This window comes from Helianthus annuus, chromosome 5 (assembly GCF_002127325.2).
Source record: "Helianthus annuus cultivar XRQ/B chromosome 5, HanXRQr2.0-SUNRISE, whole genome shotgun sequence".
Lineage (NCBI taxonomy): Eukaryota > Viridiplantae > Streptophyta > Magnoliopsida > Asterales > Asteraceae > Helianthus > Helianthus annuus.
The window spans coordinates 37138242-37164284 of NC_035437.2; the positions used below are offsets into that span (position 1 = coordinate 37138242).

The window sequence follows — 26043 nt, forward strand, 5'->3', positions numbered from 1 at the left end:
CATGGGATCTTCAGAAAAATGGTCTTGTGGCCCTAGTGGAACAAAACCTGATGGTTCCTGTATGTAGTCAGCCGGATTAAACTGACCTATGTAGTATGGAGTAGGGTCGTCATAATTTCGGTGCGAAACCGAACGTTGTAGAGGTATGAAGGAAGGTTGTGGGTTGTTGGGATCATTCTCTGAGTTTGGTCCAAAGGAGTGCCGATAAGATGGCGTCGAGCTGTGTGAAGTGGAATGCCTCGCGCGTTCGTAAAGATCCCTTCGTCGTTGTGGCTCTTCGCTCCGTGTCATCGAAGGATGTCTTGTACCTGATGGTCCAGCTTCGTTATCGTGATGTGTCACGACTTCTCCTCTGCCTCTTCTTCCCCTTCCTCTTCCTCGGAATATAACAGGTGGCATTTTCCTGCTCCAAAACTTATTAAAAATCGAATCGAAAATAAAGACAATAAGGAGTATTAATCCGAATTTGTCCTAAGTTCTTGTCTAGACTCAAGTATGTGCAATTGTGTCATTGAGATTAAACACAATAGGGTAGTGTTTAATTCACTCAACGTTGGCTCTGATACCAACCTGTCACACCCCGGTTTCCACGTGTCTCACCGGTGGGCCCGGTAGGGGATTACCGTGACGATGTTGGCAACAATATAGTCAAACCACACAATTATATAATGCACAGCGGAAGCTTAAGATAAATATATAAACTTCAACCTCTGGTTGTAATATCAAATGTATTACAGAAGTTGAATATATCCACAACGGATCAACATAAATAAATATTGTTCATTCAGATACGGCATCGAGTTTGCGAGACTATTCATGATGCCTAGGCAGCTAATACCAGCCAATTTCGTCTAGTACCTGCACTTAATCTTTTTGGGGAAAATACGTCAGTTTACACTGGTATATACATTCAACTGACACATTTGAAAATTATAATAAAATCTTGTGAACGTTTTACATGTTCTTTTATGCGTTCAGTAGCCCGGGTCGTGCCGGGTTAAAGATTTGTAGACACACCACATTTCGTAAAACCGTAGTATAAAAACCAACGGCTACGTCTTTTAATTTAATGTCGACACTTTATACCGGGTGTACGCCTACACCGGGATGTCGATGGTCGTGGCCATTTCGTAAAATGATGCCAAGGATATCCGGGACAACGGTCATTAAACCCCCCAAAGTCTTATAAGAAACAAAACTGTTTAAATGAGCCGATCATATTATTTAATTAACCACCTAAGCGATGGAAGAATACAATGCTCAATCAAGCGGTATTAATATACCGTAACCCAAGCCCATATAGGGGAAATAAGTTAAAGTATTTACCTTTGCAAGTATATTTCCTTAATTTGGATTAAATCACCGATAGCTTTTACTGGGGCTCCTAATCTGGAACGAAGGTTTTAATTAACCTCTTAGAATCCTAACGAGTCTTTATAATGGCCGTAGCCTAGACTGGTTGGTTCCGATATATATAGATATGGTTTAATCGCGCGAAAAGGCGAAAACCGAGAATGGAGTGTGATTCTGACCCAACAAGTTCAGAGACTTGTTTTATATGGGTTAATGGTTCACACTCTGGATTTTGGGGTTCAAATAATATAATTTGACCCGTATCGGCTAATTTATGAAAACTAGTTTCATAAGCCGAACCGTGCGCGCAATAGGCGAAACGGTTAACCATGAGAGTCGTACGCTTATTTCCTAAGTCAATATGCCTTAAATGGGTTGTGGTATCAGTAGGATACCTTCCGTGACGCCCGTAACGAGTTTAAGTTATTATTATGCCCCGTAGGGGCTTTTTGGTCCTTTTAAAGACTTTAAAAAGGGCTTTTCGAGTTCTACAGGAAATCTGAGTTTCCCAAACAGCTTATAAAGCTTAAAATACTTTATTTATTATTTAAAATCAGTAGCAACTGGAATCGGGTCAAAAGACCTTGTAGAACTCATGTTTTGGCCGAAAAGGGCATATTCGGTATTTACCGAACCGTAGCCATAACCGCAGGTTATGAGCGAGGTAAAAAATATTAAAAATCTTTAAAATTCCCAAAATATTATTTTAATACAGTGGGTAAAAGTTTTGGTGACGAAATCTTGGTTTAGATAGGTGTTATGCTAATTACGCCGTTTATTACAAAAGTTTATTTAAATTGCGCTAATTAGCATAACTCTCATTCTAGACCTCGGATTGACGTGAAACTTTAAGGACATGCTCATAATTTAATAAGCAAGGTTTTGGTCCGTTCACGTGTCCGAAATACTCGTTTTAATTTCAAAAGGCCGTTACGGTCAACTTTTAGGCGAATGACGGAAATGCGCAAAAGACTCGGATAACTCATGAACCGATCACAGAGGTTGGTACCATCATGTAACCTGGTCCTAAGAGAGTCCTAAGGTATATCTATACCTCACTAAAACGGGTCAGAACTGAAGTCAAAGCAAAGTCAAACTTTTGCGACATTCGGCTCCGAACCGGGTCAATATAGCAAATGATCGATCCAAACGAGCGCAAACAAGTTTATATACTTAATATCATGTTTTATAAGTGTCAAAACAGGTTTCATAACATATACATTACAGATTATGCATAAATCGCTAAAATAGCTTTCTGTTGACTTTTTAACCGCACGTTTGACTCGATATTTGACATAGTTAGAGTGGTGATCAGGGGGAACCTTTTTAGAGGTTTATTACCCACATAATTACCTACTCAAAACTACTTTTGATCCGTCATAAGACTGAACCATTTGCAAGTTATTGTAATGACAACCGTTAGTTACGACGGTTGTGTTTTTAGGCTATAACTATGGAAATGTATGACCAAAATGGTTGTGAACGACTTACAGAAGTGTGTTCTTGCTTATAGAGCAGAGAAGAGGACTTGAGAGCTCTTGTAATGACCAGAGATGTGTGTTTTTGGTGTTGTGAAGGTTATGCGTATAATGTGGCTATTTATAGCCAATGCCAAGCATCTATGATCATTACAAACACTCACAACAGTCCAGAGATGATGGGTAGGTGTCCCTGAGGGCTATGGGTCGAGTAGGGGGCGCCCATGCTCCATTAATTGGTTGTTGGTCATTCAAAAGCTCCAAAAGGCATGTAGTTACAAGTATTCTGCATCTGGGCGTCTAATGCGGCCCGCATGGGAGTTCCATGCGTTTCTAATGCGGGCCGCCTGGGATTTAAATACCAGGCGAGTAAAAGAGGAGGCTCGCGGCCCGCCTCAACTTACCTAAACATGCAATGCGGGTCGCGAGGGGCCTGTTTTTCAGATTTTTAAAATCTTTTGAAATGATTACGAAATCCTGGTAATTAATAACGAAATCTTTCGTAATGATTTACCTGACCTTTCGGGTTTGAAGGGGTAACTTTGCGGTTTGGCCCTCAGCTAATTACAACTAAGGACCTCGTGTTATTTACCCGCACAATTAAGTCCCCGGTTAGTTAATTTAATTATTCTGAAAGTCTTAACTTTCATTGCCGACGCTTTTAACCCTTCTCATACGAGTTTGAGTATAACTCTCTCGTTTTAAGACGGAACTTCGCGGAATTTATACAGTATATTCTAGTGAGCGTATAATACTGTTACGAAGCCTTGGGAACGTTAAAGGGTCACTCAGAGGTAATATTAAACATGTTGACACAGTTAACCCCTGTAGCTCGTAATCTCTCACTTTCTTCCGCGTTTCGTTCCCGTACGATCTATGATTTATTCGTTTGAAGGTTCAAGCGTTATTTAGGGTTACTATACAGTATATTTACCCTTGTTGACATTTATAACCCTCGAATTGATATACTTTCAAGGTTTGTCAAAATCGATCCTTTATTTAATATCAATGCCACGTGTAAACAAATGACACGTGTTAACACATTATTGGACACAAAAATTCGAGGTGTTACAACCAGTCAATCATTACCACATCTGAGGTCTCGACTCATCTTCACCGACGGTCTCGAGTCATCATCTTCATCATCTGGTCTCGACTTATCTCTTGATCACGGTTTCGACTTAACATCATCTCCTAGGTCTCGACTCCATCTTCATAAGTCGCAATCAATTATCACGCAGAGTTCTCGAGTCATCTGTTCATTAGCATACTGTGTCGCAACCACCAGTAACTCAACTGATCTCGAGTCGCAACCGCTGTTCCGACTCGCAACCAACCTTTTCGATTTCGAGTTCGACTTGTTTCACAACATCATTCTGAAGTCGCAATCACGGTCTCGACTCATCTCTTGAGGTATCGACTCATCAAAATTCAGTATCATCAACTGGTCTCGACTCATCTCCGGTCGCCGTCATCACCTTCGCCGGAGTACCACACCCTAAACACCTTCATCGTTCCTCCATTCTCCAACTCCGGCTGACAACAATCATCGTTCATATTTTCTTCCTATCCGGTCACCATCATCGTTCTTCATATCACCGCTTTGACGGCTGAAAGAAAATAGGGTTTTGGGTGTTTTGTTCATACGAGGAAGACATACTGTCGTTTTTTGTTTTTAATATTTTTTAGGTTTTATTAATAATATTAATTATAATAATAATCAAATCATTTAGCAATCATTATTTAATCATTGGTTTTTATAATAATAATAATAATAATAATAATAATAATAATAATAATAATAATAATAATAATAAAAATAATAATAATAATAATAATAACATTAGTGTACTTTATTAAAAAAATTAAAAAAAAGGTTTGTTTGTGATAACAGTTTGACAGGTTTTGAGGTGTGGTTCAGAAAGCGAGCTCGATCACGTGCAAAGGGTTTGAGTTAGCGAGTACACGGGTTCTTGTTTGGTTTGTGTTTTTTGGGAAAGAACAAAAGTAATAGCCACCCACTGAAATTATGGCATTTATGTTTCACAAACCCGCGGCTCAAGAAATTACTCGTGAAGAGATACTTTCTGTCTTTTGCACTCCTGAGTGTCGAGAAAGGGTTGAGGCATATAGAATACACAACGCTGAGCTAATACAAGATTATCAAGACATAAAAAATAAAAATTTTACTTTATCAAAGAATGAAAAGCTTTATAAAGATAAAATTGAAGCTCAATGGAAAGACATCATCAAACATAAGGATGATGTAAGTGTAAAAACAGCCCATTTCTTAGAGGCATAGGAGAAGGTATGCATTTTGATCAAAGAACTGGAAGATATCAGAGAAAGATATCAAATTAATGAACTTAACATTAAAAAGTATGATTCTTCCAGTAAATTGGTCAAAAATCTATGTGATCAGCAACTTGCATACAAGAAAAAGAAAGGATGTGGATTGGGTTTCAATCAGGCTCCTCCTCCTTATAATGACAATTACACTTATTTACCTATGACTGAGGAGGAACTGATGAATGAAAGTAAAATGACTTATGGTTCCAAAAACAATAAGTCATCATTTAATGGCAGACCAGTTGAGAAACAGGAATCTACCTCAATAAATTTTGTTTCTAAAGGCTCAATTGATCCTAATGCTTCGTCTTTATGTGCAGATAAAGTATCTGAAGTAAAGTGTGGAGATGTTCTTGGGAGTGAATCAGTTTTTCATTCTGATTTTTCTGAAACTTATGTTGAACAAACTGAGTCTGAAAATGCTTTTGGAAAAACCTTGTTTGAGTCGTTTTGTGCTTATGTGTCGTCAAGTGAGCCTGATGTTTGGGCCAAAACTGATGATGTTTGTGTTGAAACCTTGAACAATAATTGTGGTGATGATTGTGTTTCAGTTAATGCGTGTGATTGTAATGTTTCTAATGTTTCAGTTGATGACAGTGTTACAAGTGAGGTCCCCCAGGACACATTCAGTGAAACCACTGAAACTCCTTCTCAAGAAAATCAAGAGTATCCTGATTCTTCTTTTGAATCAGTCTCAGTGGACGTCCCTAATGTTGAATCTAGTGGGACTCCATTGGAAACCATAGCTGAAAGGAAATCTCAATTAGATTCACATGATACATGTGTTGATGAAACATGTGTTGATGAAACTTCTGCATCTTTAGAAGTTAAATCTGAACCAGATTTTGAAAAAAGAAGATGTGGTCACTATAAATGAACAGTCACTAGAAAATGTCCCTGAAAAGGAAGTTAAAACAGAAACTGAATCATCTTCTAAAGGTCAAATGGTCCATGATCTACCAATCAAAGACTTCATGTTGGTAGAAAAGTGTGTTGCTTGCGCAAAAGGAAACGCTCATCGAAAGCCTCATAAGTCCAAGTCTACACCTTCGACAAAAGTCGTGCTTGAATTACTACACATTGATCTTTTTGGTCCTGTAAATGTGGTGAGCATTGACAAGAAGGCGTATTATCTTGTGATCGTAGATGACTACTCTCGTTACACATGGGTATACTTTCTTAGTCACAAGAACGAGGATGCGAGTTTGATCAAACAATTTGTTACTCTAGTTGAAAATCAAGCTACTACTAGGGTGAAAGCAATTCGATCAGACAATGGGATAGAATTCAAGAATATCACCTTTGATACATTCTGTGCAGAAAAGGGAATCGAACGACAGTACAGTGCACCACGAACTGCACAACAAAATGGAGTGGCTGAGAGACGAAATCGTACTCTTATAGAGGCGGCACGAACCATGCTGGCCGACTCAAAGCTTCCTAGTTTCTTCTGGGCCGAAGCAATTAGCATGGCTTGTTACATCCAGAATCACGCTTTAGTAAACAAATGTCATATGAAAACTCCTTACGAGATTCTGGAAGGACGTAAACCCTCAGTCTCACACTTCCGTAACTTTGGTTGTCCGTGTGTCTTGTTGCTCATGGACACTAATGGGAAGTTTGAGGTCAAAGGGGATGAATGTTTCTTTATTGGATACGCTAAAGGATCCTCCTATAGAGTGTACAAAAAAGTAACCAAGAAAATCGTTGAGTCGTGCAACATTGAATGGCTCGAAGAAAATACTACGGACGCTAGAGTTGGTCCAGATTGTCTAGTGTTTCCCCTGATGCAGGTGTGTCAACTCCAAAACAACCAGTTTCGTTTGGTGATACAGAAGAAGAGAAACATGATGAAGGGAGCTCGCGAAATCATACATCAGTGGTACAGAAGAACTCAGAAAAGGCACATGGAACACAAGCAAAGCAATCAGAGCAATCTAAACCCATCAGATTAGCTACTACTGCTGGATCTCCGAATCTCCATACAGTGAAACGACAGACATGTTTCAAATGTGAAATTCCTGGACACATTGCTAGAAAGTGTGTTCATTGTCCAAAAGTGCAACAAAAAGTCAACACTCATTCTTGTGCTGGTGTTTGTGAGCCGGTTCACAACACGCAAAAGGAGACAAAACGAGCAGATCAAAGTCGGGGGTATACGAAGTCTGCTTATCAAGGACAATCATGTCACACCCCAACCGATGGCGGAATCATCGGGGCGCGGCACTGAGCGAAACAGATTGTTCAGAAGTTTCCACAACAACTATCATACAATTCAGTTATATAACATGTCCCATACCGTGTCCCAAATAATAACAAGTTATCATAGAAATCAACTAAACAATATGGGAACTGTTCCGACAACTCAAATTCTTAATTATTACAGACCGAAAGTAAATATTGTTTTAAGACTTCTAGACGGCTATCCGTAAATCTTACTGACTACAGGTGCCAGTACAAGATCTACAGATAATTATGGCCCTGGAACAGATACGTGGACACTGTCCTAAGGTCACAGGCTCCTAAAAGCTTATTAGTGCCTCGCTTCCCTAGCACGCTAGTAGCTTAAACACCTGTCACATACGTTAAAATAAAAGTCAATACATATAATGTAAAGGTGAGTACACAAGTTTGATATAGCATATAGAGTTCGAATAGTTTACGCATAACCGAGCACGTACACAAGGGCAAACGATGCATGTAAATTATCAACATGGGACCATCGATACCAACGACTTCGATTTGACTGTCCGAGACAGTTCGCAATACATGATTACCACCGTAATCCATGCAAGTAATTGTCCTTAGCAACCCCCGTGTGAACGGGTGCTGAGTCCAAACTATAGTACTACGTTGCTAAAGCAGGCAGATAGCACTCCACGTGAAAACATAATAAACAGCAATCATTTAGACAAGTAATACATGCAAGTAGGTTAGCGTTCAAATAGTTTGTGTTGTTTGTGAATTTGATAGATTACGTATGTAACACCCAAAAGTGCTGAAAGCAAAAAGGGATCGAGTATACTCACAGTGGTTGATCGTGGATTGAAGGGAGCACTGAGAATAGTTTAGCCTGAATAGTTCGATAACACAACGATGAGTAACGCGGAAAAGTAAACAATGTACTTGGATCGAGTAGGCCATTCGATCGGACAGCAGTTCGATCGAGTGGGCTGTTCGATTGGTTTGAAAGTCCGTTCGAACATCCATTCGATCGGCCGGCTGGCTCGATCGGCTGGTTCCTTCGAGTGGATTGTTTCTTCCTTTGATGTGAAGGATGTGTTTGTGTATGATGGTTTGTACTACCTTTCAGGTTGGCCGATCGAACAGCTGTTCGATCGGTTAGCCCAACCGATCGGCTAGCACTTCATTGTTTTCAAATATGTCACTCGATCGGTTGGCATGCTCGATCGGGTGACATTCCAATGTTTCGAAAAGTCTAAGTGTTGAAGTATAGTATCTCATGATTCGAGCAGTAATGATTACAATCGAGTGGCGTAGTCGATCGAACAGTACCTCGTCAATACTACACTTCATGAGTTTGTGGGACTAAGTGCTAGTCGATCGGTTAGCCTAGTCGATCGGCTGGCATAGTCGTTCGGTTGGGCTGTTCGATCGAACAGCCTAGCCGTTCGGCCAGCTTCTCGATTTGGTTAACCTACCACTTAACACTTGTTTCTTCCCATTAATTGTTGATGTTTTAGAGATATTTTGACTACGAGTTGAACCACAAAACTGAAGTCCCCACTTAGCCTACTGACTCGAGCAGGAATCACCCAAACCCGGTCAGAGACGGTTTGGAACCCAAGTTTAACGTTTAACCCGAAATCGGTATATTTCTCGGTAGAACCCGAATCTTGAACCATGTGTTTGTTTAGATTGATTTGTAAATCGGTTCAAGTCTCGTTTTCACCTTTTTGAGTGTAAAAGAGTTGAAAGATAGATGAAAACCCATCTTCCAATCCTTTTCCACCGTGAAATGTTAAGATCTTTGGAAGATTTTAGGTTATTTATGTGGAAATCGGTTAGATCTAGCTTATTCATGGTTGAATGAAGTTAAGAACATGAAGTTCTTGATGAACACCAAGAACACCATGATGACATCACTCAAGAACACCTAGATCTTGGTGATTTCATGGTTGAAATCCAAGTTTTGAAAGATAGAAAGATGGAGAATCGATTAATGAACAAAAACGTACAAGAATTAGAGCGAAATACTTACCGGTTTGAGAGAAATCTGAGATTTAGTGAGAGGAAGAGGCTGGTCGGTCAGAGCTTTTCCAAAAGTGGAAAGCTTGACAAGGACAGCCCTATTTATAGGCTTCCAAAAGAGGAAAGGTCAGCTGATCGAACAGCATCCCTGATCGAGCAGCTGTCCGATCGAACAGCCTGTTCGATCGGCTAGCCTGTTCGATCAGGTTGCCCTGTTCGATCGGCTTGCCTGGTTTTGAGTGTTTCGCGACGATTTTTGATATTTCGACTTCGATGAACGATGATTTGAGAATGATAGAATTCCTAATCAAATTACTTTTAGTAGTAGTCGAGACTATATTTAACATACAAGCATCCTTACAACCTAATTCCAAAGTCGGTTTCGGTTTCCATTGAGTTTGATTCACCTTTGAGTCTTGATTGATTTGATTGATTCACCACACACTTTAACATAAAAGTAAACATGCACAAGTAACACATAAGGCACACACACACGTATAAAAGCATTAAAATCCCCACACTTGAGTTCGATGATTGATTTGATTAGCTTGATTATTGATTGACTAGCTTTATTGCATTGTTACTTCCTACCATTCACAGTCGGTCGTTGATTCACCGTTCGATTATCGGTCGATTAGTTTGATTATACAACACTTACTCCAAATAATACGAAAATCAAAATGAAACTAAAATGAAATTAATCTTTATTAATCTTTAATTCCAATAACAGTCAACACTTGACTTTGACTTTGACTTTTTGGGAAACACGGGGTGTTACAGTCTCCCCTCCTTTAGGGAATTTCGTCCCGAAATTAGGCCGAGAACCGTACATCACCGTGTGATTTTACCAATTTGATGCTTCAGATCTATCTGAACAACTGCGGGTACTTGGCCTTCATGTCACTTTCGAGTTCCCAAGTGAACTCCGCGCCTCGTTTGCCTTCCCATCGTACTTTTATAATAGGAATGCGAGAGCGTCTGAGTTGCTTGGTCTGTCGGTCCATGATTTCGACAGGCTTTTCCACGAAGTGTAGCGTCTCATTGACCTGAAGATCGTCGAGTGGTATTATTGCGTCGTGGTCGGCTACGCATTTTCGAAGGTTTGAGATATGGAAAGTCGGGTGGACATTGCTGAGTTCCTCCGGTAATTCGAGTTTGTAGGCAACTTTACCGATCCTTTCCAGAATCTTAAAAGGTCCAACAAATCGAGGCGCAAGTTTCCCTTTTTTGCCGAATCGGACTACTCCCTTCCAAGGCGATACCTTTAGGAGCACGTAGTCGCCAACTGCAAATTCGCGGGGCCTGCGTCGTTTATCGGCGTACATCTTTTGTCTGTCCCGGGCCTTTACCAAGTTTTCCCTTATCTGGTGGATCTTGTCAGTCGTTTCTTGCAGAATCTCGGGCCCAGTCAATTGTGAATGACCGACCTCGTGCCATACAATAGGCGAGCGACATCTCCTACCATACAAGGCTTCGAAAGGTGCCATTTCGATGCTGGAGTGATAGCTATTATTGTACGAAAATTCGACCAATGGTAGGTGTTTGCTCCAACTACCACCAAAATCGATAACACACGCACGGAGCATGTCTTCAATAGTACGAATCGTTCTTTCAGTCTGCCCGTCGGTTTGCGGGTGGAATGCGGTACTCAAATTCAGCGTCGTACCAAGAGCTGCTTGAAAAGTTTCCCACAATCTCGATGTAAACCGAGCATCGCGATCAGAAATGATGTCTCGAGGCGTACCATGATTCTTAATGATCTCGTCGGTGTAGATTTGGGCTAGCTTGGCCACCTTATAGTCTTCTCGTATTGGCAAAAAGTGGGCTGATTTGGTTAGACGGTCGACTATAACCCAAATACTGTCGTGACCTGATGGCGTGGTCGGAAGCTTAGTTATGAAATCCATAGCTATGCTTTCCCACTTCCATACGGGTATCGGCGGTTGTTCGAGTAAGCCTGAAGGTCTTTGGTGTTCAGCCTTGACTCTTGCACAAGTTAAACAGCTACCAACATATAGAGCAATATCCCTTTTCATCCCAGGCCACCAGTACTTGTAGCGAAGGTCCTGGTACATTTTGTCCGCACCGGGATGGATGGAATATCGGGATTTGTGGGCTTCGTTCATGATGATCTTTCGCAAATCTGTCCTCCTCGGAACCCAGATTCGGTCCAGATAATAGAATATCCCGTTGGCTTTGCTCACGAGCTGAGTTCCATCGTGATAGATTCGTTCTTTCTTCAACGTACGCTCGTTAAAGCATGCGTGTTGTGCTTCGCGGATGAGAGCTTCGAGGTTATACTGAGCCTGGATGTTTCGAACACCTATCACGTAATTCTTTCTGCTGAGGGCGTCTGCAACTACATTCGCCTTGCCTGGGTGATAACGGATCTCACAGTCGTAATCATTGAGAAGTTCTACCCATCGGCGTTGACGCATATTGAGTTCTCTCTGGTTAAAGATATGTTGTAGGCTCTTGTGATCGGTGAAGATCGTACACTTTGTACCATACAGGTAGTGTCGCCAAATCTTTAAGGCAAAGACAACTGCGCCTAGCTCGAGGTCATGGGTTGTATAGTTCTTCTCGTGGATCTTGAGCTGTCGAGATGCGTAAGCTATAACCTTGTCTCGTTGCATGAGAACACAGCCAAGTCCAAGGTTTGAAGCATCACAATAGACAACGAAGTCATCGCTTCCGTCCGGCAGTGTAAGAACTGGTGCATGGCACAGCATGTGTTTGAGGGTTTGGAAAGCAGTCTCCTGCGCGGTTCCCCACACAAAAGGCTTGTCTTTATGAGTAAGGGAGGTAAGTGGTACAGCAATCTTTGAGAATCCTTCGATGAATCGCCGGTAGTAACCAGCTAATCCGAGAAAAGAGCGAACTTCTGACGGATTCCTTGGCGTAACCCATCCCTTGACTGCCTCAATCTTTGCAGGATCAATGTGTATACCCCGACTATTCACAATGTGACCCAGAAATTGAACCTCCTCCAACCAGAACTCACACTTGGAGAATTTGGCGTAGAGTTGGTTTCCCTGAAGCAACTCGAGAACCAATCGCAAATGCTGCGCATGTTCGGCCCTCGATCTGGAATAGATCAGGACATCGTCGATGAATACAATGACGAAACGGTCTAAGAACGGTTTACACACGCGATTCATCAGATCCATAAAGACCGCGGGTGCGTTGGTCAGACCAAAAGGCATGACAACAAATTCATAGTGGCCGTATCGGGTTCGAAAAGCGGTTTTGGGTATGTCTTCCTCCTGAATCCGCAACTGATGGTAGCCTGAACGTAGATCAATCTTGGAGAAACACTGAGCACCTTGTAGTTGGTCAAACAGATCATCGATTCTTGGTAAGGGGTATCGGTTCTTGATGGTCAGCTTGTTCAATTCCCGGTAATCGATGCACATTCGGAACGACCCGTCCTTCTTTTTGACGAAAAGGACTGGTGCGCCCCATGGAGAAGTGCTCGGGCGAATGAAGCCTTTTTCAAGTAACTCTTGGAGTTGGTTTGAGAGTTCTCGCATCTCAGATGGAGCGAGTCGATACGGAGCTTTCGCCACTGGGTTGGCTCCTGGAATAAGGTCGATTCGAAAGTCGATATCACGACTAGGAGGTAATCCAGGAAGATCATCAGGGAACACCTGAGGAAATTCTCGGACAACTGGGACATCCTTGACCTCAACTTTCTTTTTCTTGTCCGTCTCTGCTTCAACAATGTTGGCCAAGAAGGCTCGATATTCCTTGCGGAGATATTTGCGAGCTTGAAGACATGACATGAGCTTGAGACCTTTCGCAGTAGTTTCACCGTACACACATAGAATATCACCACTAGCTAACACAAATCGAATCATTTTATCGAAGCACACGACTTCAGCATGGTTTTCGCGAAGAAAGTCCATGCCTACTATGACGTCGAAACTTCCGAGTTGCATCGGGATAAGATTGATAGGAAAGATATGGCTGTTGAGCTCGAGGGTACAATCACGGAGCACAGAATTGACAGCAATGGTTCTTCCGGTAGCGATTTCTACTTCGAAGGGTGTCGAAAGATAAGAGCGCTTACGTCTAAGAAGTTTCTCGAATTCAAAGGACACAAAGCAGTTATCGGCTCCAGTATCAAACAAACATGATGCATATATACCATTCACAAGGAACGTACCATTGACCACGTTGTTGTCAGCTTGAGCCTGACGTGCATTGATGTTGAAGGTTCTGGCGTGAGCTGCTTGCTGTTGAGGCTGTTGTTGTTGCTGGGGTTGTTGAGCTTCTTGCTTGACTACCCTGTTCGGGCACCGGTTTGCAAAGTGGTTAGGGTCACCACATGCAAAGCAGGTCCGAACATTGGTTGTTGGGGCCTGAGCGGCTTGTTGAGCTTGAGGAGCAGGGAGTAGAGCTTGGTTAACAGCAGCCTGAGCTTGCGTTTGACGGGGACCATAGCGGCAATTCGCAGTGAAATGCCCGTAAACGTTGCAGTGGGCACAGAATCGGCAGGCCACACCCACCGGGTGATGATAGGAACATGTAGCACAGAGTGGGTGGGGGCCGGTGTACGCACGCTTCGCTGGCGGCGCATTGATCACTGGCGCTGAACGCTGTGGCTGTTGCTGCTGGGCTGGTACAGACTGTAGTGGAGCAGCAGTGGTTGCGGCAGCACAACTTTTGTTCTTCTTTCTTCTTCTCGAAGACTTGGAGGCTTGAGTGGTGGTGTTGTCGGTTGATGCGGCAGTAACTTGATGCAAGGGCTTGACTTGCTTATCCCAGAAACCAGCCTTCACCCGCTTGTCATTAATCTCAGCGGCGAGCAGGTAGGTCTCCTCAATCGTTGCGGGCTTTGAAGCTAGGACAAAATCCGCTACACAGTCAGGAAGAGCGCGGATGTATTTTTTTTGATGGTCATGTCGGGAGTCTTGACCTGGTCTGGACAGATGATGCTTAACTGCTTGAAGCGAGCAGTGAGACCGGCGTTGTCACCCTTGTCTTGTTTAATACCCCAGAATTCATCCTCCAACTTATGACGCTCATGGGAGGGACAGTATTCTTCGATCATGATTTCCTTCAGCTTCTTCCATGACAGAGCATAGGCTGCGTCGTTTCCGCGCTTGTTTCTTTCAGCAGTCCACCAGTCCAAAGCACGGGACTGGAAGACGCCAGTAGCATTGAGAGTCCGGAGATTATCTGGGCATCCACTTTGACGAAATGTGACTTCTATCGAGTCAAACCAGTGAAACATAGCCGTTGGACCATCCTCGCCGGTGAACTCTTTTGGCCCACATGCCTTAAATTGCTTGAAGCTAAAAGCAGTCTTGCTGGATTCTTTCGGAGCATCAGCTTGTGACATCTCAGATGATTTGCTGGCGTTCTCATAAACCTCACTCACGGCCTTCGCCACGGTCTTAGAGATGATAGCAGCTAGACGTCGATCTCTTTTCTCCTGGCGGGTAAGACGTGAGCGTGATCTAGGTTGTCCAGATGACGACATGGTCTGCAATAGACATCGTCACAGGCTCAACACAACGAATTCGAGTCTCACACGTTCTTAGATCTCTAAAGCTTAGAATCACGTCGCATCTCTCGTCACGTAACACATATAATCACATAAGCACATAATCATAGAGGCACATAAGCACAGAAGCAATTAGGGCACATAAGCACAGAAGCAATTAGGGCACATAAGCAATTAAGCAAATAGGGCACTTAATTTCCTAACACGTACGCATTTTTATCACAGAGGCGGTCAGAAAACAGAAACCTATAACCACAAGTCGAGTGTCGTTCGTTTTGCGTATCGGATAGCATCACATTGTATCGTCTAACTTAGTCGTATAGCGTAGCATAGCACACTGGTTTCGTTTAGATCACATCAACAGGGATTTGAATCGAGATAGGATAGCAACAAAGGTCACGCAGATTGATAACAAATGGAGTAACCAACAAATCTTAAAACACGTAAACAGGTAAATCATATAAAATCAACAAAACAACACTCAAAACCGGAAAATGGATTGTCTGCGGCTACTAGACTTTGACTAACCATGGCAATTTAACTATTCACAGTTGACTTGTCGTCACTTTCGACTCTAGGGGACATGTTCCTGCCTCGATTCTTGGGCATTATGCATGCGCATTCTAGGCCATACTCGTGAGTTCAGGTCGTTGGAGTCCGTCAATTGCCTTGGCGAGATAAAATTAAAGTTGGAATAACTGCCAAGGTTAGGGTTTCACCCCTAGCTCAGCAATTTCTTCCTTGTTTTAAGAAAATTTGGAGGAAAGTTTTCATCAAATTACGGGTTTCAGCCCTAATTTGGTATAATTCTCCCCCGTTTGTTGCTAGAAAATCGCACAAATAGCTGGCAAAAATTCGTAATTTAGTCAGGAATTTGCGGGTTTCACTCCTAATCCCGTCCAAATTACAAAATTGGCTCGGAGTTCGGACGTAATGATAGTATAGAAGGAAACAACATAAAATAAGCACATAAACTTGGTCTCTTGGTTCCTAACTATAGTCTAGGTCTCTAAGACAGCGATCCGGACTAGATCGTGTCTAACCTAATTCCCTATAGTTATGGCTCTGATACCAATCTGTCACACCCCAACCGATGGCGGAATCATCGGGGCGCGGCACTGAGCGAAACAGATTGTTCAGAAGTTTCCACAACAACTATCATACAATTCAGTTATATAACACGTCCCATACCGTGTCCCAAATAATAACAAGTTATCATAGAAATCAACTAAACAATATGGGAACTGTTCCGACAACTCAAATTCTTAATTATTACAGACCGAAAGTAAATATTGTTTTAAGACTTCTAGACGGCTATCCGTAAATCTTACTGACTACAGGTGCCAGTACAAGATCTACAGATAATTATGGCCCTGGAACAGATACGTGGACACTGTCCTAAGGTCACAGGCTCCTAAAAGCTTATTAGTGCCTCGCTTCCCTAGCACGCTAGTAGCTTAAACACCTGTCACATACGTTAAAATAAAAGTCAATACATATAATGTAAAGGTGAGTACACAAGTTTGATATAGCATATAGAGTTCGAATAGTTTACGCATAACCGAGCACGTACACAAGGGCAAACGATGCATGTAAATTATCAACATGGGACCATCGATACCAACGACTTCGATTTGACTGTCCGAGACAGTTCGCAATACATGATTACCACCGTAATCCATGCAAGTAATTGTCCTTAGCAACCCCCGTGTGAACGGGTGCTGAGTCCAAACTATAGTACTACGTTGCTAAAGCAGGCAGATAGCACTCCACGTGAAAACATAATAAACAGCAATCATTTAGACAAGTAATACATGCAAGTAGGTTAGCGTTCAAATAGTTTGTGTTGTTTGTGAATTTGATAGATTACGTATGTAACACCCAAAAGTGCTGAAAGCAAAAAGGGATCGAGTATACTCACAGTGGTTGATCGTGGATTGAAGGGAGCACTGAGAATAGTTTAGCCTGAATAGTTCGATAACACAACGATGAGTAACGCGGAAAAGTAAACAATGTACTTGGATCGAGTAGGCCATTCGATCGGACAGCAGTTCGATCGAGTGGGCTGTTCGATTGGTTTGAAAGTCCGTTCGAACATCCATTCGATCGGCCGGCTGGCTCGATCGGCTGGTTCCTTCGAGTGGATTGTTTCTTCCTTTGATGTGAAGGATGTGTTTGTGTATGATGGTTTGTACTACCTTTCAGGTTGGCCGATCGAACAGCTGTTCGATCGGTTAGCCCAACCGATCGGCTAGCACTTCATTGTTTTCAAACATGTCACTCGATCGGTTGGCATGCTCGATCGGGTGACATTCCAATGTTTCGAAAAGTCTAAGTGTTGAAGTATAGTATCTCATGATTCGAGCAGTAATGATTACAATCGAGTGGCGTAGTCGATCGAACAGTACCTCGTCAATACTACACTTCATGAGTTTGTGGGACTAAGTGCTAGTCGATCGGTTAGCCTAGTCGATCGGCTGGCATAGTCGTTCGGTTGGGCTGTTCGATCGAACAGCCTAGCCGTTCGGCCAGCTTCTCGATTTGGTTAACCTACCACTTAACACTTGTTTCTTCCCATTAATTGTTGATGTTTTAGAGATATTTTGACTACGAGTTGAACCACAAAACTGAAGTCCCCACTTAGCCTACTGACTCGAGCAGGAATCACCCAAACCCGGTCAGAGACGGTTTGGAACCCAAGTTTAACGTTTAACCCGAAATCGGTATATTTCTCGGTAGAACCCGAATCTTGAACCATGTGTTTGTTTAGATTGATTTGTAAATCGGTTCAAGTCTCGTTTTCACCTTTTTGAGTGTAAAAGAGTTGAAAGATAGATGAAAACCCATCTTCCAATCCTTTTCCACCGTGAAATGTTAAGATCTTTGGAAGATTTTAGGTTATTTATGTGGAAATCGGTTAGATCTAGCTTATTCATGGTTGAATGAAGTCAAGAACATGAAGTTCTTGATGAACACCAAGAACACCATGATGACATCACTCAAGAACACCTAGATCTTGGTGATTTCATGGTTGAAATCCAAGTTTTGAAAGATAGAAAGATGGAGAATCGATTAATGAACAAAAACGTACAAGAATTAGAGCGAAATACTTACCGGTTTGAGAGAAATCTGAGATTTAGTGAGAGGAAGAGGCTGGTCGGTCAGAGCTTTTCCAAAAGTGGAAAGCTTGACAAGGACAGCCCTATTTATAGGCTTCCAAAAGAGGAAAGGTCAGCTGATCGAACAGCATCCCTGATCGAGCAGCTGTCCGATCGAACAGCCTGTTCGATCGGCTAGCCTGTTCGATCAGGTTGCCCTGTTCGATCGGCTTGCCTGGTTTTGAGTGTTTCGCGACGATTTTTGATATTTCGACTTCGATGAACGATGATTTGAGAATGATAGAATTCCTAATCAAATTACTTTTAGTAGTAGTCGAGACTATATTTAACATACAAGCATCCTTACAACCTAATTCCAAAGTCGGTTTCGGTTTCCATTGAGTTTGATTCACCTTTGAGTCTTGATTGATTTGATTGATTCACCACACACTTTAACATAAAAGTAAACATGCACAAGTAACACATAAGGCACACACACACGTATAAAAGCATTAAAATCCCCACACTTGAGTTCGATGATTGATTTGATTAGCTTGATTATTGATTGACTAGCTTTATTGCATTGTTACTTCCTACCATTCACAGTCGGTCGTTGATTCACCGTTCGATTATCGGTCGATTAGTTTGATTATACAACACTTACTCCAAATAATACGAAAATCAAAATGAAACTAAAATGAAATTAATCTTTATTAATCTTTAATTCCAATAACAGTCAACACTTGACTTTGACTTTGACTTTTTGGGAAACACGGGGTGTTACAAATCACGATCTCATAAGGCTCGTGACAAGGTGATTGAAAGCTCCAATAAGGGAGAAAAGATAAAGAATGGTGCTCAAAGCAACAAGACTTCTACAACCAACAAATACAAGCACCCCAATTCGTCTTCGTTTAAGAGAAATGTGCAGGCGCATCCAACGCAAAACGGACCGGTTTATCCTTCAGGACTTGCTAGAGCAAATCAAGCTGCTCAAAATGTCTTTCCGATGAAAAGACAAACTTGCTACAATTGTGGCATTACGGGTCATATTGCAAGAAACTGCACACATCGTCCCTATATACCCGATCGTGTGCAAAATCAGAGGGTTACACCAAAGGGTAACTATCATTCCAAGCCAATGAAGGTATCTTCACCTAAGGCAATGAAGAATGTGAATCCCAAGGTTAAACGTTCTGATGGGGATTGGAACACTGCTAAAAACAAACGCAAGGCTGTTCAAGAACAAAAACGTTTTTCTAAAACTAATAAACCTGAAACAGCTAAAGTTGCTCAACCAAAGGCAATAAACGAGTTTTCTAAGCCGAAACAAATTTGGAGAGCAAAACAAAAAGTAGCTACATCTCCAATCCTTAAAACAAAAGGGGACTTGTGTTTAAAGGAAGTGTCTTATTTTGATGCTTCAGGAAATCCCAGGACCACGATGGCCTGGGTACCCATGTCTCACTAATCTCCTTACTTTTCAGGAACAACCAAGGAGGAGCTGTTGACAATCTCTGGAATGTTGATAGCGGTTGTTCCAGAGATAAAAACGGGTAACATCTCAGTGTTGCAAAAAGTTCAAATTTTTTTACAGATGATATGTTTCCTTTGGAGGAGATAAGAGAAATAAGAAATGATCAGCAAAAGGTACCGTTTAAATTCAGTACTTTGATTTGATTTTGATTAGTCTTCAATCTGATGACAGAACGGTTAAACAAAAATATTTTCTCTTTTTCTTAGTTTATAACTTTGTACATAAAGTGTCATTTCTCTAGTAAATAGTAAATTTGCGCAAAAATGCAAGATTTATGCACAAATTTAGGGGGGGAGAGGAACATATAGATAGATATAGAGTTTAGGGGGAGAAAACTTAGAAAAGAAAAATACAAAAAGAGTTTGCTGTATATATATGCATTGTTTTAGGGGGAGAAAATGCGAAAAATACAAAAACATTAGAAAAATGAAAAAGCCAAAAAGAAAAATTGCATGATATGGGAAGTGAAATAAATGTTCGTGTTAAAGGGTTTGACTAACACATGTAAGGTGTTAGGTGCCATAGCTGAAAAGACTAGGATCTACTGCGATATGTCGATAGGCTTGACGCTCAAAAAGATAAAAGATACTAAGTGATATAAACATAACGAACTATGTACCATGTGGGTAACATACCAATGGCGTATGATTTTATGGTCTTAAATCTTGCGTTGATAGATAGCAAACATCTGAGGTTTTGGGTCTTTATATTGTTGAATCATCCGGGGATATCTTGGCTGTCCTTCTGTTCAGAACTAAAATTGTACATGACCCCAGGAAAGAAAGTCACTTGGAACTAGCTCATTTCTATTTGAATGTCTGTATGTTGTCCCGATACACACAATTTTGATCTGATTCTGAAATCATCTCTGAAAAAGTCGTGTACCTCCTCTGCTGCATCCAGATATATGCTGACCTGGAGGTGCTAGGCAACGACAGCTTCTGCTGCATCCAGATACATGCTGACCTAGTTGTACGTTGTCGCGCTATAGATCTAATACACCCGAAAGAGGCCCTCAAGTGCCCAAAAGAAACCCCAAGAAACCTATATCAAATTGAGAAAAACTCATTTGATCTGTATATTATACCATCTCTGCTTAAGATTTATTTTGTTCTCTTCTCAACCTATTCCCAGTTAAGATTTCAGAAATCTGGATTGGACTTGTGAAATATGTGGTAGGGAAGATACTTGCATGATAGAGTGTGCTGTTTATATTTCCAGGATTTGATTAGTATTTATTTGGGTGTTCATTGTTAAGAAATCAAAACATATTATATGCAGACCTAGACACAGTCAGGATATCTTAAAGGATGACATCAGTATACTCACCTGCTACGATGAATCGTTGTGCTTACCTTGATCGTGGGGGTATGCCTTGGAATGGGACACACGGGTATAATAGTATAATATTACCTTAAGCATATCATGAAGTTGAAAAATTGAAAGTTGAGCGTTAAAGTTTAAGTGGACAAACATATTGGCAATCGCACAGACCAGTTTGATTAGGCTCGTACTGAAAAGTGTTCCTTAGTCTGCCTGAGAACGAATTTTGATCCCATTGCAATTGTAATTGTATATTATGGTAGTTGTTTATATTTTGAGTTTTTATTTGTTTTTAGTTCTTAAAAATTAAAAATTAAAAAAATAGAAAAATTCTAAAATACAAAAATAGTGTCTTGTTTTTCTATAAAACCAAAAATCCAAAAATAGAATGTTTATTTGTTTTCTTAAAACTTAAAAATGTAACCGTTCTTGAAGATTTGGCTGATCATCAAAAGTAGAAAGAATTTAAATTGTGAAATCCGAGTACAAGTACTTATATGTACCTAATGTTCATATGGTACTCTCCCTGTTGGATAAGAAATGTTTGCTTATGAGTTTGTGAGCATGTGCAAAACTTGATTTTAATCAAGAACAGGGGTTGTTGAAGACTGAGATGTTGTTAGCTGCTGATGAAGCACGGAGCATCACACCAACAAGATATACCTGAGTCAGAAAAACCGGATACGAAGCGCCGCCCGACAGTGAAAGTACATTTAAAGAAGTACCTGTGAACCTGCTTGAAAGAAAAAGACTGAAGAAGAAAGAGCTGTTGAGAATCCTCCTCTCACATTCTTTTTGACAAGATTTTCAAGCAAAGCTGATCATGATCCTCATATGAAGCTAACCACAAGAGCTGAAGAAAGAGACCCAGTGCTGAGAGTTCAGAAGTCAAGAACTTCCACAACATCTGCAGCATAGCGACAACCATAGACTTTGTTGAAGACGTTGCTGAATTCATGTTATGAAGACAATTTGATGGCATCAGTCTAGGGGGAGATTGTTAGGCCCTAGAGTGTGAGACTGACGCATCAAATTAACATAGCGGGCTATGGTTATGAACTGGGCCTTATCGGTTAGTTTATATTAGGTTTTGGACCTTTATAGGTCACCTGGGCCAAGCTTTAGGCCATGTGGGCCAAGCAGGCCCAAGGGGAGCCCATGTAGGGAAGTGGGCTTGAGTTAGTATATAAACAAGTTTCTAACTTGTTTTAGGGTTTGCACTTCATAGTTACAGAATTACCTACAGAGGGAGAGAGAGAGAGGCGATTGGTTGTGAAAACACTTGTACCAGACGATTTTGCTTTGATAGTAATAGAATCGTGTGCAAGTGTTAAAAGTGATTCGGTGTGTTTTTCGTATTCGGTTTGTTCTTCATATTTTCGTGTTTTTCTTGAATCACCAATTGATTGGATTCCGCACAATCAATTGGTTGTTTGATATCATTGAAAGATCCGGTGAAAACGGGACTTACACCAGTGTAAACTGACGTATTTTCCCCAAAAAGATTAAATGCAGGTTCTACACGTAATAGGCTGGCCACTCCTTAGCATCGTTAGAGTCTCGCAAGCTTGGGATGCCGTTATCTGTTGAACAATATTTTTCTATTTTATTTTGATCCCCTGTGGATTCATTTCAACTACTTGTGATACTTGGATATTACATTTGATGGTTGAAATATAATCTATCTTTATGCTTCTGCTGTGCATTTAAATATTGTGTGGTTTGACTATATTGTTGCCAACTACGTCACGGTAATCCCCCACCAGGCCCACCGGTGAAACACGTGGAAGACGGGGTGTGACAAATACTAGGTCTTTATACTCAGTGATATCTGGGGTATTATTCCGGGACTTCTGCTGAATGGAAGTTCTGACCTAGTCCCCGAATAATACTTTCCGCATTGCTTGAAACATAGCATCGCCCTCAGCAAATTGATGAAACAATAAAATTGATAATCATTGCTGTTGTAAAAAATATCCTCTAAAGGGGACACACCTAAAGTCGAACCGTCATCTCTTTGCTGAACGGAAGTTCTGACCTGAGCTCTCACGGTCTCGCATCTAACCCCTTACAGATATCATCTGTCGTATACTCACCTGTAAGACTGAATATTGGGATCTGGATACGGGAGTATATTCAAGAGGTGGGACACATGAATAAGTTTAAGTCTTAAAACATCTAATTCGTATCCTGAATCAGTTGAAATTTGTGTGAAAATTTAAATGGATCAGTATATTGACAATCTAAGTGAATTGTTTAATTCTTAATGTGTAACTAAGCTCAACGGTACTTGTGACTTGTCAAAAAGTGATATGATCCTCTGACACATACTCAAACAAAAATATTGTCTGTAAATATGTTTGTACATATTTCTTTACTGCTTTATATTTTCAGAAAATACAAAAAGATTTTTTATTCTGTTTTATTTTCGACAACCGTTGTCTGAAATGCTGAGTTTCAAAATCTAAGTAAGCTGATTGTGTTTCTGAAAATAAAACAAGTTCATTAATTTGAAACTTGAATTAAAATCAAAAATTTCAAAAACAGTTTGTTATATCTCCAAGGTCATTAGTTTGGACTTGGATGATTAACTGTGAGGGAGTTGGATCTGGATGCTTATATTATTATATAGCCAGTTTACGATCCTGTTTGATGAAACTGCCAAATCAATGAAGTTTGTTGGTAGGGGAGTGGTTTAGAGAGATTGGTTGATGATTTGAAAACATTATATTTATAGATGTTTGAGTGATTGCAGATAGTCCAGACTACGATCCCGAGAGTAGAGTCTAAGGGGGAGTCTGAAGACAAGCTTTAAGCAAGGGGGAGCTTGTAGATGAAAAGCTAGGTGTCGATCCTAAAGCACGGAAGCTTGATGAAAGCGGGAGCCTGAAGCTGATAGAAGAAGTTAAAGATTGATGGATGCTTATAATGTTACAACTTGAATGAGAAGGCAGAATGATCAAGAGTAAAGATGTGTCATGTTGAAGATTAGCCACTGAAGACTTCGTCAATATCCGAGGGGGAGTCTTTTAGTGCATTCCGTCTATTGACTTCGTCTTGTATCATGTAATAGGATAGGATAACCAGTGCCCGAGGTGCGAGAAACTGAGTTTAGTAGATATATGGCTGATTCCGCTCGAAAGTGCATATAACCATTTCAAGCGAAATCAGAATTGCCTGATTCCGCTTAAAACTGCTTTGGTCCATTTCGAGCGAAATCAACATTAAGCTAATTCCGCTTGAACTTATTTTTGTTCATTTCGAGTGGAATCTCACACTCTATATATAGGGGTTCCGTTCATTTGGAGCGGGATAACGGGCATAGTCATGTATCGGTAACGAAGTACTGCCGATTTGTCTCCAGGTGTTGTAAACATTATCAGAATCAATAATAGAGACATTTATAGTGTATCGAGCACCCGTTTCACTGATTCCGCCTTTGATTCGGACAAACAACTCTTCTGAACGACTTATTCGGGTCTTACAGCGATCCTACAATAACACCTAAATAATAATTTTGGAACCCATTTTGACCCGAACAAAACTGATACTTCATTAAAACAACCCACTATTACTAAACCCCATTTTGGCCAGAACGTGTTTCGACCGGAACATGTGAATCGTTACCCAGCCCTACCTTACCTGACCGACTTCATTTGCCAACATCTTAGACTCATTTATAAACATAAAAAACTTTAGGCAACCACCTTAAGAAGATTTCTTAAACTCTTATATATCATGTCACTCTAATCAATTGCCAATTTTTTATTTTTTTTTATCAAAGACTCATTCTTCCATTTGTAAAATCCTTAAGTTGTTCAACATCTCATCTTACAACTTTTTTATCCCATATTCAGGACATAACAAAAAACACCTTTTATAAACATCAACAACAGAACAACTTAAAACCTTGGTATAAAAAAACACGAAGCGCACAAAAGCGATGAGGTCAAAAATCGAGGCGCAAATCGCCAAGCGCAAAAGCAGTTTTCTTATCTGAGGCGCAAATTATACGGTTTTTTATATATCCCACAGGTTATTAGCTATAAATAGGTTTTTAGCTATAAATAAGTTCTCCAACTTAAAATTTCGGATATGCAAGCCAAGAACACTAAAAGGTCAGATTATAGCTCTTGTTAGCCGATAATCGCAACCAACCAGTAATACATCAATATTCAAACCCTAATCTATTTAGAAGTCATTAAACTCAAGAATCGAGGAACTTTTAAGCTAATATTTCTTACCAGTCGAACCCTAGACGCTGATGATTTGAATCGGCGACAACGACTTTCAGATCTAGCCACCGAACCGTCTTTAGAAACATAATCAGGATTGATTACCAGTCATCGCATCAGCAGTTTCCGCATCGAGTTCATCAAATGCAAATTATATCAATTCCAATCAATTTGATTAAACTTACAGTTACCTTGTCGAGATATAAAACTTTTAATAATTTCGTTCGGTAGCAGCAGCTCCCACCGGTCAAGCGATGCTCTGCAGGGGTGAAATAGGTGTATTGGGTGATACCTACCCTGTTAGGCGAACAAGAACTGTTGTGCTTTTTAACCCACCAAAAACAGTCTCTAAAAACCAAAAACCTTCGATGCTTCTCGTAAATGGTTTTGTAGACTTTGTCATAATCAATTGCCCAATCCTCAAAAAGAGCCTTCAAGTCATCATCGGATATGTGCTACACGGAGCAATGATGGTAATATGCGAATTAGGGTAACAGTTAACATAATTGTGACACTTCGGGTTTTCCCGGACAACCTTTCGATGTAGCATGTGTGTACGTAATCTATTGAAATGAAAATTTGAACTATTGTGTTACATGTTATATGTATTTATGTATATGTGTATATAGATATATATGTGTGTGTTATATATTAGAGCCGAAACCTCAACCCGACTCGAGACATGCTCGGTCTCGAGTGAACAGTAGTGATGGGCCGTTTGGGCCTTGACACCCCTAGCCCACCCGGAAACAACCCTTGACCCATTCAATATAACCGGCCAACCTTTGCATTTTACCATTTTTGCAAACACTCTCATACTCTCCTCTCATCTCTCTCACCAAAACCCTAAAACCCTCACAAAGAATCACCTCCCTCCCCTCTCCTTTTCCCTCTCGGATCAACCAAGAACAAGATCACTCTCGGATTCTAGCTCAAGATCATCATT

At 40.9% G+C, this 26043-nt stretch overlaps 1 long non-coding RNA gene across 1 annotated transcript in view; it reads right to left on the bottom strand.

Moving 5' to 3' along the window:
* LOC110938758 overlaps nt 1–25203 on the bottom strand; it is a 73937-nt gene extending 48734 nt beyond the window's left edge. Inside the window, exon 1 of the long non-coding RNA XR_002591659.2 lies at nt 25107–25203. This is a non-coding gene — a long non-coding RNA (uncharacterized LOC110938758). The remainder of the gene's footprint in view (nt 1–25106) is intronic.
* Nucleotides 25204–26043: the final 840 nt, after the last annotated feature.